Source organism: Eulemur rufifrons, chromosome 18 (assembly GCF_041146395.1).
Source record: "Eulemur rufifrons isolate Redbay chromosome 18, OSU_ERuf_1, whole genome shotgun sequence".
NCBI lineage: Eukaryota > Metazoa > Chordata > Mammalia > Primates > Lemuridae > Eulemur > Eulemur rufifrons.
Genome location: NC_091000.1, coordinates 31,359,459 through 31,374,050, shown reverse-complemented (window position 1 = coordinate 31,374,050; position 14,592 = coordinate 31,359,459). Strand labels below are relative to the sequence as shown.

Here is a 14,592-nt window from a genome sequence, read left to right as displayed (position 1 = left end):
CTTGTGGGACACCCAAGTAGGCCACCGGAGTGTTGGGGAGAACCAGAAAAACAAAGGTATGTGCCCTCTCCTCCCACTCCACCCTCCAATTGCAGGGTTATCAAATCAGAACTCTGAGCAGGCTAGTGGCTGGAGGATTTAGGGTTTGGATGAGAGAAGAACAAGAGGGTGGGAAGCAACATTACAGAAAAAGGATCTGATTAAATACCCAAAGCAAGTTCAAGGCATTTCAGAAAAATCTTCTGTTAAAAAAAATTTTTGCTTTCCATGAAAATTTCATGAAACAAAACCTAGGAATTTCTCACAGTGCACGCAGGAGGATGGGTGTTTCCACTTTAGAGCCAGCTGAATGATAAACTAGTAATGTGGAATATTGTTACTATGAACATGAATATAGAATATGCCTACACACTTAGGAAATCTTTATGGTTAGAGCCTTCTTTTAAAATGCTGTACGTACACAGCACGCTGTCCTGTGTGTTCAAGGGTTGTTCTCAGAAGCTCAACCTGAAAACGAGGAGGGCATATCAAGGGACAGGTTGCATTTTTTCTCACCCATAAGGCTGGCAGATGCTCTCATTTTGGTTTAACAAACATGTGTGGCTGCAGAATTCCCTTGGGGAGTTCCTTGAGTGTTCCTTGGGCATAACAGAGTTGCTGAATTATATAGTCCGTTGCTTAGAAACATGGAGACTGCATCTCGTTGTGGCCACCACTCTGTCTCCCCCCAGCATCCCCGAGGGAGACCAGGTTCCCCATTTTAAACATACCTGGAGGAACTCACAGCACGATGCAGTTGTTGTATGGGGGTTGATGGTGCATGCACAGATGGGAAATCAAACAGTATACAGAGAGGATGTTTCTGAAACCTCCTGAGGGGCTAAGACCCCCTTCATTCATTGCCATGGCTCTTTCTAAGTGTGAGCGAGCACAGGCAGCAAGCCAGAGGCTTAAGATAATCAAGACACCATATTCAGGAACAAGAAGTTATGAAAACACTTTCAGCTTTTAACTTTATGGTCTGATTCCTCTGAGTCTTAAGTTAAGGGTCATTCTACATTTTTTTTAATTCCTTTTGTGCTTCTCTGCCCAACCACTTTTCACCCATTCAACTTCCTGTTCCTCTCTTGCATCCAGTTCTTTGTATGACTTGGCACCTTGTACCTTCATATGTCCGGAATACTTTCTGAGCAAATATTTTACTGAACTTCCTAAAAATACAGGTAGAATGAAAATATGGCCATGTAAATAAAGGCAGTAGAGTGCTTATGTTTACTAGAAAATATGCACAAATATGCTGTTGTAGGATTCTTTGATTCTGTCTCCACTGTGATTCTTCCCAGTGTTAAAAATACCATTAAAACAGACATACACTCATGGTAATTTCCACTTGACTTTTTGAGCACCAATTTCCATAGTAATATGTTTTTGAAGTTCAAAACAGTCTGTTCTGCCATAATGTGATGGCTATGCTCCTCAAATATTCTCTGCTATCAACAACAACAACAAAAATCACAATATGGAAAGAATTGCTTCAATGGGAAGGATATGGTTAGAACCTAGAGAGATAAAGTTAATTTTTTCTAGCAGTAATGTAAATTAGTGTTTGGGTGTCTGCTTTTAAAATGTACCTGTAGGTGCTTAGATATAAAACCTAAAATTTACTTGGCAAATTCAGCATTTAAGTACACCTAACTTTTCCTATTACTGTTAATATTATTCTTAACCCAGAATTTTTATTTATTTTATCACCATTATCACTTTTGTCATTCTTCAGTGGGATAAACCAATCAAATGCCACTAACCAAAATATCTATGTCACTAGGTGCTATAGTCTGAATGTTTGTATACCTCCAAAATTCATATGTTAAAACCTAACCCCTAAAATGATGGTATTAAGGGGTAGGACCTTTGGGAGGTGATTAGTTCATGAGGGCTTTCCTCTTCTGAATGGGATTAGAGCCTTTATATAACAGGCTCGAGGGATCCTTTTCTGCCCTTCTGCCATGTGAGGATGCAAGTAGCAGGAACCATCTTTGAAGTAGCAAGTGAGCCCTCACTAGACACTGAATCTGCTGACACCTTAATCTTGGACTTCCCAGTGTCCAGAACTGTAAGCAATAAATTTCTGTTTTTTATATAAATGACCCAGTCTAAGGTATTTTGCTATAGCAGCCCAAATGGACTAAGACATTAGGGCAACAGATTTTTTTTCTTACTGAGGAGCTCACTCCCATTCACAACTGTGTTATTACTTAAAGATCTAGTAAAAGCAAATCATGCTTCTTCATCAATCAACTTCATTATATGTAATTGGTTTTATGGAAAGTTGTGCTGCATTTATAGATGCAAAATGCAAGTTATGAATTAAAATTAAATATTAAATATAAGTTGATTTTGGATCAAACTAGGCAGTCTTTTTGAGGTTGAAATAGTATCTAACTCTTGACATTCACTGAGAATCTTTGATTCTTTTTTATGCTATAAACTATTGAGACAGGAGCCAAAAATGGTCTTCTCTGAGGAACGTCCCATGTTTCTCCTGGGACATTTATTTTTGTTTTATTTTTGTCTCGTCTTTCTAATGGGATTAAAACACTAAGTTTGTATTTGTCTATTTGTAATTGTTTATAACTACACACCATAAAAAATAATGGGACTTAATGACTATGTCTCAAATTATGATGATTAGGATATACTTTTTAAGTAGATTTTCAAGCAAGTATGCAGTACTGTGAAGAAGCTGCAGAGACTTAATGAGGGTGAACCAGGTATTACAAAATAGCTTTTCCAAAGAAGGGAACTCTGAGTTAAAGGAAAGCAAGCAAAATTCTTTTTTTCCCCTCCTAACGAAAGAGACCAGTTAACTTGCCAAGTGAAAGTTCTAACTCCCAAGAAATACCCTAAACACAGAAAAATAAGCACATAGATGAATGCCTCCCCTTTTCCTTGTTGGTCTGAGGCCGACTGACAGCACCAGGTGGCAGCCCTCGGGAGCTGCCTGCTGCAGATGCCCTACCTGACAGCCAAAAGCTGGCAGGAATTAAGCAGAAACATGTGCTTCCTGTGGAGGGCAACGGTCAGCAGGTGGGATCGGCGGCCTCCGTTACTGAGCCCGTCCTCCTGTGTGGTCATCTGGACCTCCTTCCTCGTGGCACAGAGCGCCCGGAACAAGACATTTTCTCAGTGCTGTGCTGGAAGCTGTTCAAATGCAATTATGCTGTATGTCGTTGTGGAATACATGACTTAGAGGTTCCACACAAATTGAATTTTGAGGCCAGCCTGAAATTACATTAGATTTGGGGGCTTTGACAAAAGCCTGTCTGAAATCCCCCTGCAGTCCCTTAGGGTCATCTTTCTTTAATCATTCACTAATGTTTTTCTGGTTAGGTCACTGATTAATGGATGACGTAAATCTCTATCCGCGGCCCCCCCCCCTTATTTTTTTTTAAGTACTATACCTAATGTTATATTAATTTGTCCTTTTTGGCTGCTGCCAAGAGAGAAAATATGAAACTAATTTCTGAAGCTCAAGAAATTGACATTTCTAATTCTGCTTTGTAATGTAAGTCTCAAATGCAAACAGCTGTGACTAGAATATGATAATAGCCCAGGTGCCATTTTTGCTGTTGTCGGTAAATACACTCTCACAATCGGGAAGACCGTGGGAATTAAACAGATTTGACTCATGAGAAAAATACGAACTTGCTCCTCAGGGCAGGAAGCACAAATGCCCATGCTCTCAGATCAACAGCATCCTACATCTCAGGTAATTACTTCATTTTTTTTTTTGATAGCCTATTAAAGCAATAAATTGTTTAGGGTATAACAAAGCTAGGAGCCTTCCTCCATCCTTGCTCTGTCTCTGCAAACTTAGCAGGCTACGTAAGTACATAATCAATATATTTGTTAGGTTATAAGATTTCTCTGATAAATTATAGAGTCAGATGTATGCAAAAGATTTTTTTTTCCATCCTTCAGTCACAGAATCTATTAGGACAACTTAATAAGGAAAGCACAACTTATGATGTCTTCTACTTCCTCTGATTAGAAGAGCTTTGTTAATAATATTCCAAAGGCAGGGAAAGGTGATGAATTGTTTGGGTGAAATTTTACGGGAGAACTCAGAAGACAGTTGACATAAATTACTGGGTAGCGTACTTGACAAAACTGATGTTTCAGCAAACTTGGCATCAAAGCCTATTTCTGTAAAATATAAAATAAAATGTGTCCATTAGTTTTATTTTGCATTCATTCAGGAAAGATTTATTAGAAGCCTACTATGTGCCAGGCTCTGTGTTGAACACTGGAGGTATAATAATAAATAAGACACACTCCCCAACTTAATCAGATTATGATTGAGTAGGGGAGACAGACATATAAACAAGGAATTTCAATGTCAGGTATTAGTTTAGTTTTGCCCGCTTTTAAACTTTATATAAATAAAATCATAAAGTACAGTTGAATAGGGGTTTGGATGACAGAGGTCCACCTAAATGTGGATTTTTAAAAAATAAACGTTCCACTCAGTGTGCCTGCCTCTCCTGTCTCCCCTTCCACTTCTCCACCTCTTCTAGCTCTGCCACCCAAGACAGCAAGACCAAGCCCTCCTCTTCCTCCTCCTCAGCCTGCTCAATGTGAAGATGACAAGGATGAAGACCTTTATGATGATCCACTTCCACTTAATGAACGGTAAATACATTTTCTCTTCTGTATGATTTTCCTATTAACATTTTCTTTTCTCTAGCTTACTTTATCACAAGAATACAGTATATAATGCATATAGCACACAAAATATGTATTAATTGACTGTTTGTGTTATTGGTAAGGCTTCCAGTCAACAGTAGGTTACATAGTTAAGTTTTGGGGAGTCAAAAGTTACACGTGGATTTTTAACTGCACAGGGGCCTTGGCACACCGTAACTGCTGTGTTGTTCAAGGGTCAACTGTATACACTCTTCTATATCTGGTTGATTTTCTCAAATATTATGTTTGTGAGATTCATCCATGTTGTTTACCAATGGTTTGCTGATTCTTTATGATATCTAACATTCTATATATGAATATATCATAATTTATTTATCCTTTCTACTGTGATAGAATTTGGGTCATTTCCTGTTTGGGCCATTATAAATATTGTCTCTATGAACATTCCTATACCTATGTTTTGGTGAATATATGTATTCACCTCTGTTGGTTTTATGCCTAGAAATGAAATTTTTGGATCATAAAGAATGTATGTGCTGAACTCTCTCAGTATCTCATAGATACTGCCAGTCAATTTTCCAATGTGTTTTTTAGCAGTTTATGTGACCACTGTCTGTCTTCTCCAATTTAGCAATTCTCTTAGATATCTATTCTTGCAGTTTTATTTATGAAACCTGGGAGTTTCTTAATTATACAAACAAAGATGTGTTCCCGTGAACAACTGGTGTGAGCAAAGAGCTGGGTCATTTTGGAAAGGAAGAGATTAAGTGATTTAATCTGTTATTCTGTGAGACTTTGAATACTGTAGTGTTGCTACAACATTCTCAGAACGTTGACGCATCTCTCAAGTTCAGGCCTCTTCCATAGTCTTTTCCATTCCATTCAGCTTTTACTTCTTCACTGGCTTCCCCGAACTTTGGGAATAAGAATAAAAATGACAATAATAGTTAGTAATTATTGTATACTACTATTTTCCAGGAACTATTCCAAAGCACCTTACAGGTACATTTCATTATGACCTGGCAACAATTCCTTGAGTTAGATGGTGTTATTTTCTCCATTTTACAGGTGGGAAGAATGAGGCACAGAGAGGGTGAGTAATTCATCCAGGTTACACAGGAAACCATGGAGCCTGGATTTGAGCCTAGGTAGACAAACTCCAGACCCAAGCTCTCAAGCCTTATCCTATCTTGTGCCAGTGGATCTTGAAGCTTGCCCCCTTCTCTCTAGTGTGGATTTATATTTTTCATTAGCAATAAATTAGAGAATCATAGTTTCTTGCTAGATACCCTCATCTAAAAAGAAAAAAAGCTCCATCAGTTGTAGGGTATTTATTGAATATGAACCTGAGCCATTGTTAGATACTGTGGTGCATGTAAGGTGAGGAGTTCAAAAGTTTGCCCTTGAATGGAACCTGTAAACTTCCAAATTCTTTTCCATCTATCATCATATTTAATCTTCATGAAAGTTAACTGAGGAGAAAATTTAGAGCTGAGAAGATGAGTGAGTTGCCAAGGTCAAATGGTATGTTAATAGCAGAAGTGAGATCTGAGCCTAGATTCAGAATCTGGGATTCACTGATGAAGTTTGGGATCTAATGCACAGAAACAAATTTGAGTACAAGGTAAAAAAATGCAAAGAGTAAAGTTCCACATAATCCAAGCCAAAAGTTCTTCCAGGTCTTATCCATAAATGAACCTACTAACTCTGTGAGTCAAAACCATCTATGTTGATTTCTTTTTTTTTTTTTTTTCAGGATATTACGAGGATACAAATGTTTTGGTTACATTTTATGTCTTTGCCTCACCCAAGTGAGGTTTAGAGGCTTGCCCTTCCCCTCTATAATGCACACTGTGACCATTAGCTGTGAGTTTGGCCCCCCCCACTACCCCGCTAATCCCTGGAGAATATTACTACCGTGTGAGCACCATAGTGTTGATCAGTTAGTGCCAGTTTGACAGCAAGAACACATGGAGGCTATTCCTCCAACCTTGTGATACCTCACTGCAGATAATAGGCTCAAGCTCAATCCAGGAAAATATAAGAGGTGCTAGATCATTGTCGTTTCTTATAGTTGAGTAATATTCCATTGTATACATATACCAAATTTTAATAATCCACTCATGAATTGATGGGCACTTGGGTTGTTTCCACATCCTTGCAATAGTGAATTGTGTATGTTGATTTCTTTGTTAAAAAAATATTATTGCAAAATATTGTGGGGATACAAATGTTTTTGGTTACATGGATCACTATTGTTATGCTTGGGTCAGGGTTATAAGTGTGCCCATGATGCAGATAGCGTTCATTGTATGCGTTAGGTAGGTTTTCACCCATTCCTTCCTCTTCTCTCTCCCTGCTTTATTTGCACTGAGTTTTACTTCCCTCTGAGCACATGTGTACTCATCTGTTAGTTCAAATTTAATAGTGAGTACATGGCGGTATTTGTTTTTCCATTCTTTAGATATTTCACTTAGGATAATGGTCTCCAGTTCCATACAAATTGTTGCAAAAGGCCTTAATTCATCCTTTTTCATAGCTGAGTAGTATTTCACAGTATACAGTTTCCACATTTTGTTAATCCACTCATGAATTGATGGGCATGTGGATTGATCTCACATCTTTGCAATTGTCAACTGTGCTCCAGTAAATATTTGAGTGCAGGTATCTTTTTGATAAAATGACTTCTTTTCCTTTGGATAAACACCCAGTAGTGGGATTGCTGGATCACATAGTAGGTCTACTTTTAGTTCTTTGAGGAATTTCCATACTGTTTTTCATAGAGGCTGTACTAATTTGTAGTCGCACCAACAGTGTATAAGCATTACTTTCTCTCTGCATCCATGCTAGCATCTATTATTTTTGATCTTTTTAATAAAAGCCATTCTAACTTGGGGATAAGGCAATATCTCATTGTGGTTTTAATTTGAATTTCCCTGATGATTAGTGACATTGAGCATTTTTTCGTATGTTTATTGGCTATTTGTCTACCTTCTTTTAAAAAGCTTCTGTTTATGTCTTTTGCCCACTTTTCTTTTTTTTTTTTTTTTTTTTGAGACAGCGTCTCACTCTGTTGCCTAGGCTAGAGTGCCGTGGCATCAGCCTCGCTCACAGGAACCTCAAACTCCTGGGCTCAAGCGATCCTCCTGCCTCAGCCTCCCGAGTAGCTGGAACTACAGGCATGTGCCACCATGCCCGGCTAATTTTTTCTGTATATATTTTTAGTTGTCCATATAATTTCTTTCTATTTTTTTAGTAGAGACGGGGTCTCGCTCTTGCTCAGGCTGGTCTTGAACTCCTGAGCTCAAACGATGCACCCGCCTCGGCCTCCCAGAGTGCTAGGATTACAGGCGTGAGCCACCGCGCCTGGCCCCCACTTTTCAATAGGTTTTTTTTTTTCTGATTTACATGAGTTCTTTGTAGACTCTGGATATTATCCCTTTATCGGATGTATAGCTTGTGAATATTTTCTCCCATTCTGTAGGTTGTCTATTTGCTCTATTGATTATTTTCTTAGCTGTGCAGATTTTTAATTTGATCAAGTCCCATTTAATTATTTTTGTTATTGCTGTGATTGCCACTGGAGTCTTCTTCATAAATTCTTTGCCTTGGACAACATCTAGAAGAGTTTTTCCAACATTTTCTTTCTAGCATTTATTTGATTTCTGCCTTACATTTAAGTCTTTTGTCCATTTTGAATTAATCTTTGTGAATGGAGGGAGATATGGATCCTATTACATTCTTCTGCATGTGGCTATCCAATTCCCCCAGCACCATTTATTGAATAGGGTTTTTTTTTTCCCCAGTGTATATTGTTGTTGCTTTTTCAAAGATCAGTTCGTTGTATGTGGATGGTTGTATGGATTCTCTGTTCTGTTCCCTTGGTCTATGGCTCTATTTTTGTGCCAATACCATGCTGTTTTGTTTACTATAGCCTTGTAGTATAGTTTGAAGTCTGGAAATGTGATGCCTCTAGATTTTTTTTTTTTTTTTTTGCTTAAGATTGCTTTGGCTATTTGGGTGCTTTTCTGGTTCCATACAAATCATAGAATTATTTTTTCTAGATCTGTGAAATAGGACGTTGGTATTTTGATGGGGATTGCATTGAATCTGTAAATCATTTTGGGTACTATGGACATTTTATCAATGTTCATTCTACTGATCCATGAGCATGATATATTTTGCCATTTGTTTGTATCATTTGTGATTTCTTTCCTCCATGTTTTGTAGTTCTTTTGTAGAGATCTTACCTCCTTGGTTAAGTATATTCCCAGATATTTTATTTTCTTTGTGGCTATTGTGAATGGTATTGAGTCTTGGATTTGACTTTCAGCTTGACTGTCATTGGTTTATAGGAATGCTATAGATTTGTGTACATTGATTTTGTAACGTGAGACTTTGCTGAATTTATTTATCAATTCCACGAGTCTCTTGGTGGAGTCTTTGGGGGGGGTTTTAGATATAAGATCATATTATCAGCAAAAAAACTATAGTTTGACCTTCTCTTTCTTGATTTGGATACATACCCTTTATTTCTTTTTCTTGCCTGATTGCTCTGGCTAGGACTTCCAGCCCTGTGTTGAATAGAAATGGTGACAGTGGGCAGCTTTGTCTTGTTCCAGTTCTTAGTGGGAATGCTTTCAACTTTTCCCCATTTCATGTGATGTTCAGTGTGATTTTGTCATATATGTCTTTCATAATTTTGAGATATGTTCCTTTTATGTATGCCTAGTTTGTTGAGGATTCTTTATCATGAAAAGGTGCTGAATTTTGTCAAATGTGTTTCTGCATCTATTGAGATGATCATATGATCTTTGTTTTTGCTGCTGTTTATGTGGTGAATCGCATTTATTGATTTCTGTATGTTGAACCATCCTTGCATCCCACTTCATCATAGTGGATTATGTTTTTGACATGCTGTTGAATTCTATTTGCCAGTATTTTACTGAGGATTTTTGCATCTATATTCATAAGGGATATTGGTCTGTTGTTTTCGTTTTTTGTTATTTCCTTTCCTGGCTTTGATATTGAGGTGATACTGGATTCATAGAATGAGTTGGGGAGGAGTCCCTCCTTCTAGATGTTATGGAATAATTTCTGCAGTATGGGTACCAGCTTTTCTTTGTAGGCCTGGTAAAATTTGGCTGTGAATCCATGTGGTCCAGGACTTTTTTTTTTTTTTTTTTTTTTGGTGGGAAGCATTTTTATTACTGCTTCATTCTTATTGCTCGTTATTGTTCTGTTCAGGAGTTGTATTTCTTTCTGATTGAGTCTTGGGAGGTGTGTATTTCTGGGAATTTGTCCATTTCCTCTACATTTTCAAGTTTATGTGTGTAGAGATTTTCATAGTATTCACAGATGATATTTTGTATTTTTGTGGTATCATTTGTAATATCTCCTTTTTCATTTCTGATTGAGCTTATTTGGGTCCTTTCTCTTCTATTCCTGGTTAATCTAGCAAGAGATCTATCAATTTTGTTTATTTTTTCAGAAAACCAACTTTTTGTTTCATTGATCCTTTGTATTGTTTTTTTATTTTTCATTTCTTTTAGTTGTACTCTGACCTTAGTTATTTTTTTTCTTCTGTTGGCTTTGGGTTTGCTTTGCTCTTCCTTTCCTACTTCCTTGAGATGTGTCATTAGAGTGTTGATTTGTGATCTGTCTTTTGGATGTAGGTAATTAAGCTTTTGAATTATCCCCTTAGAACTGCTTTTTCTGAATAGCAGAGATTTTGATAGCTTGTGTCCCTTTTGTTGTTCAGTTCAAGAAATCTTTTGATTGCCATCTTAATTTCATTATTGACCCAGTATTCATTCAGCAGCAGATTGTTTAATTTCCATAACTTTGTGTAGAATTGAGTGTTTCTGTTGGAGTTGAATTCTAGTTTTATTCCACTGTGGTCTGAGAGTATACATGGTATGATTTCTATTTTTTTGAATTTGTTGAGATGTGTTTTGTGGCCCAAGGTATGATCAATCTTGGGGAATGTTCCATGTGCTGGTAAAAAGAATTCAGTAGTTTTTGGGTAAAATGTTTTGTAAATGTTTGTTAGGCCCATTTGTTCTAGAGTCCCATTTAAGTCTAGTGTTTCTTCATTTATTTTCTGTTTGAATGACCTGTACAACCCTATCAGTAGGGTGTTGATGCTCCCTGGTAATTACAATACTGCTGTTTATCTCTTTGCTTAGATCTTGTAGGGTTTGCCTCATGAATCTGGGTGCTCCTTTGTTAGGTGCATAAATATTTAGGGTTGTTATGTCTTCTGGTTGAATTGCTCTCTTTACCATTATATAATGACCATCTTTGTCTTTCCTTATTATCATTGATTGAATGTCAATTTTATCTGATATGAGAATGGCCACATCTGCTTTCTTTTGGTTTTCATTTGCATAGAATATTTTTTTCTGTCTCTTCACCCTGAGTCTTTATGAGTTCTTATGGATTTGATGTGTTCTCTGAAGATAGCAGATACTTGGCTTGTATTTTATTCATCCATTTAGCAAGCCCATGGCTCTTGAGTGGGGCATTCAAACCATTTATGTTAATTGATAGAATTGATAGGTGGGATGCTGTTCTGTCAGCAGGAGCCATATTGCCTATGTTGATTTCAATTCACATTTTGATAGCATATTTTAATTGGTTTTCTCTCCAACTTTCTGGTCTACTTTTTTTGTGGGGGCATAGGCATTGTGTTTTTAATAGTGTTGATATCTAAATCTCTTCATAAAAATACAATTCAGTACTTGAATTACTAATGAATTTAAATATATATAAAAGTTTGAATTAATACTAGATAATAACCAATAACCAAAAGCAAATAGTGCAATCCTATTTTTTTTTTTTGAGTCATAAAAATCTGCTCTCTTAGATTACTCCAGAAATCAAAAGAAAAATCCATTTTTAGTGACTTTTATGCCATCCGGTGGACAACACTGTGATTTTCCTAGCACCTACTAAAGAAAACAAACCTAATTTCCATGTGCCACCATGCTGATACATGTTGACTCTACAAAGGACATTAAGTATTTCAGTGCCACCCAGCATGTAAACACCTATGTCACATGTTGCTTCCAAACTGACATTTGTAATGTTGACAGAGAAGGCAGGGCCAAAATTAAAATGTGAATATTGCTGACTCCACCACAGTGGTATTCTCTGTTTTTTGCAAAGACTGCTCTGAAATTAGGAAAACAAATCTTCTCATACCTTTCCCACATTTTCCAAATTGCTCATAGACTTTTGTTTGAATTTGATAGGTATCCTTCATCTCAACGACATATACTTTGCTCTCATGGAATCTTGGATCAAGTCTCACTTTGAAGCCAATTCTGTACCTGAATTGTTCAGTTATATTATTGATACATTCTCTATCCTGCTCAAGACAGATTACCTTAATGTTTCATTTCTATACTTGTAATATCTTCTGATAAAGGGGATGTGTGTGTGTGTGTGGTGAGGGGATACGTATAGCAAAACTTCTATTATCCTGAATATGAAGTTTCTATCCTGCTCATCTTTCAAGGAATATTAAATCATGAATAGCTTCTAATGCCATTAAAGAATCCTCAAAAACATGATTTTAAGGGTGCATAGTATTGTGCAAAATGAATGTGCTATCTTTTATTGAAGCATTTCCAGCTGCCATATGTTTAGGTAGGCTCACAGGCTTTCAAAATATTTGTGTCAATCTCCTCAGTCTCTGCTTACAATTTTATATAGTTCACGTGTCCAAAATGGCCTTCTTCTGGTTTCCTTCTTCTTTCATGAGCCCTCTGCTTTTTTTGTAGGCCTAAGATAAATCTATCATCTTCTATCCATCAAGTAATGCTCCCTCGTTTGCTTAAAATTTTCATCAAGTGCCACTGTTTTCAAGAAGCCTGACCTTAAAAACATGACTCAAAACCACCCATAACAGTATCACTGACAGATGATTGGTCTTTGCCAAGTCATCCAAAGAAAATGATTTCATATTTAAAAGGGAGAAAAAAAAGTATACATATCTGGTGAGAACATTCCTCTTGTGTTTCCTTCCAGTGACAATACCTAGTAGGTCTTCCATCAATATAAGACAACAGCAAGCCTATGATGACTTACAACTTCAAGGTTGACGACTTCCTCCTCTTAAACTCTAACCATTAGTTCCTTTCCCAAGATCCTTTATTAATTCCAGAGGCAGTTTATTGGAAGTAACAAAGGACCATGGCATCAATTCATTCTCCTTGCAGAGCAGACATAGAAGACTCCAGAAACCAATTCAGAGCACTGGAATGCTGCAAATTGGTGCTGTTTCCTTTGCAACCAGAAGTTTGAACTGAAAGATTTGCAACACTGAATGGGGTGGGTTTCTTTATTTTGGCAAGCAGCGCCACAGCTTTTAGTAGAGATGAAGGTGATCATCTGTGCTGCATTTTCTTGCTTTTTACCTTAGATGTTAGCTCCGGAGGAAGGGACCTGATATAATAATCCTCTTTGTACAGACTAATTTTTTTGTTACAATATTTTCACTCACTTGTATTAGTGACTTAAAAAAAAATCAATTTAGAGAACTCTCAACTTCTTTGTCCACAATTGCTCAGCATTCATCACCTGTATTTCTAGAGGTTACTTTCTCAGATAATACAGTCATCCTTTGATATCCATGGGGGATTGGTTTCAGGACCCCCTACAGGAGGATATGCATAGGTTATATATAAACACTATGCTATTTTACATGAGGAACTTGAGCATCTGCAGACTTTCATGTCCACAAGGGGACCTGGAACCAATCCCCTCTGGATATCAAGGGACCACTGCAATGGGAATGCTATGTAACTTGTTATACTGTATTGTTTAGGGAATAATGACAAGAATAAAAAGTCTGTACGTGATCAGTACAGATGCAACCATCCATTTTTTGATCCGTGGTTGGTTGAATCCAAAGATGCAAACCCTGCAGGTATGGAGGGCCAACTGTATACTCAGCGAACTCCCTACCGTTCATTTCTGTGCTTTCCTGCCTGTTGTTCTAGTTCTGGTTATAGTCTACTAAGAGGTAAGTTTATAAAAGCAAGGTCCTTACCAGTTTGTTTCTTTTGGTATCCCAGTACTTAACACAGTGCCTGGCACATGGTATACCCTCAGTCAATATTTTTAAAGATTGAGTAAATGACTAAACATTGATTATAATAGCACTCTTGTGAATGGATATATTAGTTTTAGTTTTCTACTATTACTGTAACAAATTGCCACAAACTTGATGGCTTAAAACAATATAAATTTATTATCTTAAAGTTCTTTGGATCAGAAATCCAAAAGGGTCTCACTGGGCTAAAGTCAAGATGCCAGCAGACTGCATTCCCTTGTGCAGGCTCCAGGGAAGAATGCGTTTCGTGGCTCAATTAGGTTTTTGGCAGAATTCCGTTCTTTGCGGTTACAGAATTGAGGTCCCTGCTTCCTTGTTGGCTTTAAGCTGAGGAAAGTTCCCAGCTTCTGGAGGCTGCCCGCATTTTTTGGCCCATAGCTCTTTCTCTATCTTCAGCCAGCAATGGCAGGTTGAGTCACTCCCATGCTTCGAATCTCTCCTCTGGTTTCTGTCCTTGCATCTCTCTCTGACCTACTCTTTTGCTTTCCTCGTCTACTTTTAAGGGAGCATGTGATTACATTGGGTCCATCCCGATAGACCTGGATAATAGTCTAATTTTAAGGTCAGCTAATTAACTGCCTTCATTCCATCTGCAACTTTAATTCCCCTTTGTCATGTAACATAACATATCTCAGGTTCTGGGGATTAGGACATAGTCATCACTGGGGATGGTTATTCTGCCTACCACCCTGGATTAAGAACATTTTACTATTTAAGATTTACAACTAACCTATAAGGGAAATTATTATTATTATTATTTGATA

At 37.4% G+C, this 14,592-nt stretch overlaps 1 long non-coding RNA gene across 1 annotated transcript in view; it reads left to right on the top strand.

Moving 5' to 3' along the window:
• The first annotated feature begins 3,671 nt into the window (after positions 1-3,671).
• LOC138399004 (uncharacterized) overlaps positions 3,672-14,592 on the top strand; it is a 219,547-nt gene continuing 208,626 nt past the window's right edge. The window contains exons 1-2 of the long non-coding RNA XR_011236076.1: positions 3,672-3,769; positions 4,578-4,692. This is a non-coding gene — a long non-coding RNA (uncharacterized lncRNA). The remainder of the gene's footprint in view (positions 3,770-4,577; positions 4,693-14,592) is intronic.